Source organism: Coenobita brevimanus, chromosome 38 (genome assembly GCF_032717465.1).
Source record: "Coenobita brevimanus isolate Jiangsu-jjx chromosome 38, ASM3271746v2, whole genome shotgun sequence".
In the NCBI taxonomy this organism is placed as follows: Eukaryota; Metazoa; Arthropoda; class Malacostraca; order Decapoda; family Coenobitidae; genus Coenobita; species Coenobita brevimanus.
Genome location: NC_136991.1, coordinates 50,801,194 through 50,806,193, shown reverse-complemented (window position 1 = coordinate 50,806,193; position 5,000 = coordinate 50,801,194). Strand labels below are relative to the sequence as shown.

At 45.2% G+C, this 5,000-nt stretch overlaps 1 protein-coding gene across 1 annotated transcript in view; it reads right to left on the bottom strand.

Moving 5' to 3' along the window:
* The window catches only part of LOC145396534 (corticotropin-releasing factor-binding protein), a 140,658-nt gene that overhangs the window by 69,915 nt on the left and 65,743 nt on the right, over positions 1 to 5,000 (bottom strand). The window lies entirely within an intron of this gene.

Genomic DNA, 5,000 nt, shown 5'->3' with positions numbered 1-5,000 from the left:
TGTGAGAGAGAGAGAGAGAGAGAGAGAGAGAGGAGAGGAGAAACTGGGGTGAGAAATGAATGGAGGAGAGTTAAAAGATCTTGTATGTTCATAGGAAGAGGCAAGAAGGGATGGAAGAACGGTGTATGTGAGATAGATAGATAGATAGACAGACAGACAGACAGTATGGATAGTGAAGATGAGGGAAAATATAGATAGGGGTGAGAAAGGAAGTGAAAATGTTGAATACTGAAAGAAGTGAAGGAAGAAATAGAGGGATGGAAGAATAGAAATAGATAGATAGAAAGCTAGATAGATAGAGTGATAGCAGGAGGTAAATTAAAACTGGAAAGACTGAAAAAATGTGTACTGATTATTGAAGGAAAGAAATGATGGAGGGATGAGAGAATGGTTGTGTGTGTGTGTGTGTGTGTGTGTGTGTGTGTGTGTGTGTGTGAGAGAGAGAGAGAGAGAGAGAGAGAGAGTGGGTGGAAGAAGAAGAAGAAGAAGAGAAGGGGATGGAAGGGAAGGAAGCAGTAAACTAGAGTATGGAGGAGGGAAGGAAGGAAGGAATGTATCACTGTGGAGAAGGGAGGAGGGAGAGAAGAGATGACAGGGAGGACAGAAGGGAGAGAAAGAGAAAGGAGAAGAGAAGGAAAGGGAGAGGGAAGCATGGAAGCTGAATAAAGGAGAAGGGAGGAGGAGAGGAGAGAAGGGAAGAAGGAAGGGAGGATAATGGCAAAGTTGAGAAGAGAAGAGAGGAGGCAGTGGAAGGGAAGAGTGATGAGAGAGAGGTGGGGAAAGGAAGGAAGAGAAAGAAGGAAAAGAGAGAAGGAAGGAAGGATGGAAGGGAAAGAGAGAAGGAAGGAAGGAAGGGAGAAAAACATTATATTCTAAAAGGGTGGACAAGTGTGATTAAATTCTGGGGTATAGGAGGCACTGGGGAGGCAGGAAAATGAGGAATGAGAGGCAGGAAAATGAGGAATGAGAGGCAGGAAAATGAGGATTGAGAGGCAGGAAAATGAGGAATGAGGTAGGAAATTGAATGAGTAATGATGTGTGTGTGTGTGTGTGTGTGTGTGTGTGTGTGTGTGTGTGTGATGCAGAGAGAGAGAGAGAGAATGTGCAAGAGGGAGAGAAATGTGAGAAAGTGAGATTAAAGAAAGGAAGGTACACTGGCAGGATGCACAGGGGAGTCAGATTTATTGACCAGATTTATAAGAGAGAGAGAGAGAGAGAGAGAGAGAGAGAGAGAGAGAAAATTGAAAAGAATAAGTAAAGAGGAGGGAGAGAGAGACGAAAGAAAATATGACTGAAAGAAAGAAAGAGAGGAAGAATGAAAGAGAGAAAAAGAAAGAGAGAGAGAGAGAAGGAGGGAAAAAAATAAGAAGAAAGAGAAGTGACAGAAAAATAGGAGAAGAAGGAAGGCGGAAGAGAAGGTGAAAGATTGAACAGGAGAGAGAGAGAGAGAGAGGAGAAGAGGAAGTGAGAGTCAAAACAAAGAAGAAGGGATTATTAGAGATATTGAAGGGAAAACTGGAGAGAAAGAGATAGATAGGGAGAGAGAGAGAGTAAAGAGAAGGGAAATATACAAATTAAATGATAAATGAAAATATTAATGGGAGAGAAATAGAGATAAATAAGGACAGAGATAGATAGATAAATGGATGGGTGGGCAGATAGACTGATAGATGGATGGGTGAATAGATAGACAGATAAATAGATAGGCAGGTAGGTAGCCAGATAGATAAATGAATAGATAGATATACAGATAGATAGAAAAATAATGGAAAAGGTGTTCTCAGTGACAGATTAATTACCTGCATAAACGAGAATGATAAACGATTAACGAAGATCATTTATTTATTTACGTATTTATTTATTTATTTATTCGTTTTAGCGTCATAAGTTAATAGTAATATGTTCAGAGTAATTAGGCCACCTTTTCCTAATGAGACAATTAAGGAACTTCACCTGTACTACCTTAATTAATCATATTTTTCTCAGCCTCACCTGACCTCACCTCCATCTAATCCATCTACCTTATAATCATACCCCATCCAGATCGTAGAGGGCCGGGGCTAGTCTCCTAAGGTCAGGGATGTAAAGATGGTTGACCGTCCCTCTTCCATGAGTCGCATTGTATTGGTAATGTGTCTTAAAAATTTCTTGGACTTTAGCCCTTGAGAAGGTCGTTCAGTTTCTCTCTCTCTCTCTCTCTCTCTCTCTCTCTCTCTCTCTCAACCTATACCTACCCTACCCTACCCAACCCAACCCAACCCACCCAGCCTGACCCAACCTTGACCCAGCTCGTCAGCGCGGGGGCAAAATTTCTCCCCAAATTGTTTGCTCGCGAAACACAGTGGGTGGGGTGGGGTGGGGTGGGGGAGGAGGGGGAGGGAGGGAGACATGATTGGAGAGGGGAGAGTGGAGAGGGAGGAGAGGAGTGATGATAGGGAGAAAGGGGGGAAACTGATGAGAGAGATGGAGTGATTGCATACATCTATATATATATCTGTCTGTCTGTTTGTGTGTGTGTGTGTGTGTGTGTGTTGAGTGAAAGAGAAAATATATATATACTGTATTTTAAGATAGGTACATGCATAGATTAGAGAGAGAGGGGGGAGGGGGGGAGAGAAGAACGAGGGAGAAGGAAGGAGGAAGAAAAGAAAGATGAAAGAATCGAAGAGAATTGAGGAAAGGAAAGAAGATGAAGACGAAGAAGATTCTGTCCATTCCGTTCACCTCCCTCTCTCCCTCTCTCTCTCTCTCTCTCTCTCTCTCTCTCTCTCTCTCTCTCTCTCTCTCTCTCTCTCTCTCTCTCTCCCCTCCCTCACTTCTGTCTGTCGCTTCAGCAAAGTGAGTTGACGAGCTTCTGTGAATACCTGTGTTTTAGAGAGAGAGAGAGAGAGAGAGACTGACCATACGTGTTGCGAGGACATAGAAAAAGATTAAAAGATAAAGAACATAAAACTTAGAATAAACAACGAGAAATATCGTGTGTGTGTGTGTGTGTGTGTGTGTGTGTGTGTGTGTGTGTGTGTGTGTGTAGGATATAAGATTTTGTGTGTAAATGTATGTGTTTGTGATTGTTCTCGTGTGTGTGTGTGTGTGTGTGTGTGTGTGTGTGTGTGTGTGTGTGTGTGTGTGTGTGTGTGTGTAGGATTTAAGATTTTGTGTGTAAATGTATGTGTTTGTGATTGTTCTCGTGTGTGTGTGTGTGTGTGTGTGTGTGTGTGTGTGTGTGTGTGTGTGTGTGTGTGTGTGTGTGTGTAGGATTTAAGATTTTGTGTGTAAATGTATGTGTTTGTGATTGTTCTCGTGTGTGTGTGTGTGTGTGTGTGTGTGTGTGTGTGTGTGTGTGTGATGGAAATGTGATTGAAATAGAACGAGATATGGGGAAGAAGGGGAGAATATAGAATAAGGGAGAGAGAGAGAGAGAGAGAAGGGGGGAGGGGGAGGGAGGGGGAGGCAAATAATTATGATGAGAGGGAGGGAGGGAGGAAGGGAGGGGAAGGGCTTGCAGGGAGGGGGAAGGAATAGACTGGAGGGAGAGGGGAGTGGTATGGAGAGAGAGAGAGAGAGGGAGGGAGAAAGGGGGATAGGGAGGGAGTTGAGGGACGTGTGTATAACCGGGCAGTGGAGCCGACCAGTTATATCAGTGCCACCACGTTAAGGCATCCCTCTCTACTCTCCCATGTGCTGAATAAAATAGTCTTCGGTAGATAAAAGATAGATAATGCGTCCCCAGGCTGAAGGGGTGACATTCTGCCCCCCCCCCTTCATCACATGAGCACATTAGCCGGCAGGAAAAGGAGAGAAAAACTACATAATTGTTTGGAAAGGAGAAACATGTCAGGTTTATTGGTGAAAATGAAGAGGAGGGAGGAGGAGGAGGAGGAGGAGGAAGGAAGAGGAAAAACAGGAGAAGAGGGGAAGGGTAGAGAGGGAGAAGGAATGGAAGGAAGGAGGAGGAGGAGGTGGTGGGAAGAGGAGGGTGTAGGAGGAAGAGGGAAGAAGGAGGAAGAGAAGGGAAGGGAGGAGGAAGTGAGAGGGGAAGGAGAAAGAGGGAGACAGTATGTTGAAGGAAGGGGAGGAGAGGAGGGGGGTGAGGGGGAGGGGAGGGAGTGAGGGGGGAGTGCATTAAAGAGAGAGAGAGAGTGTGTGTGTGTGTGTGTGTGTGTGTGTGTGTGTGTGTGTGTGTGTGTTAAAGTGAGCGACACACGTTAAGAGATAAAATTGACAGAGAGACTGACAGATGCAGACGCGTATGTAGATGTGTGTGTGTGTGTGTGTGTGTGTGTGTGTGTGTGTGTGTGTGTGTGTGTGTGTGTGTGTGTGTGTGTGTGTGTGTGTGTGCGTATCCGGGAGTCTTCTTGACCTAGCGAGTGGGTGGAATGGAGGAGAAGCGAAGGAAAAAGTTGTTCTAAAAAAGAGAAGTGAAGGGAAAGATAGAAGGAAGTAAAGAAAGAAAGACAGATAAGAAGGAAGTGGGTAGGGAGAGAGGGAAGGTGGTAGGTAGGTTGGTAGGCAAGAAGGAAGGAAGGGAGGTAGGTAGGAAGGAAGGGGAGAAGAAGGCGAGGGGAGGAAGGGAAAGGAGAGAGGAATAGAAAAGACTGGAAGGAATTTACAAAGAAGTTAGTGGATATTGGGGAGGAGGGGAGAGGGGAATGGAAGAGAAAAAACTGGAAGGAAGTAAAAGTAGAGAGGTGGGAGGAAAGAGAGGGAAGGGAAAGGAAAGGAAGGAGGGGGAGGGCGGAGAGAAAGGGAAGGAAAGGAAGGAGGGGGAGGGAGGAGAAGGAAACAGAATTTGGGCAGAAAAAAGTGAGATGATTATAGGAAGAAATAAGGTGGGGTGGAGGGAAGGGGAACGGGGAGGGGGAGAGGTGAGGGGAAGAAAGAAGGGGGGGAGGGAGGAAGAAGGGGAGACAGAATTGAGATGGAAAAGAAGAAGAAATATTTTGAGACGTGTGGATGGGGAGGGGAGAAGGGAGAAGAGGGAAAGGAAGAAGAGAGAGGAG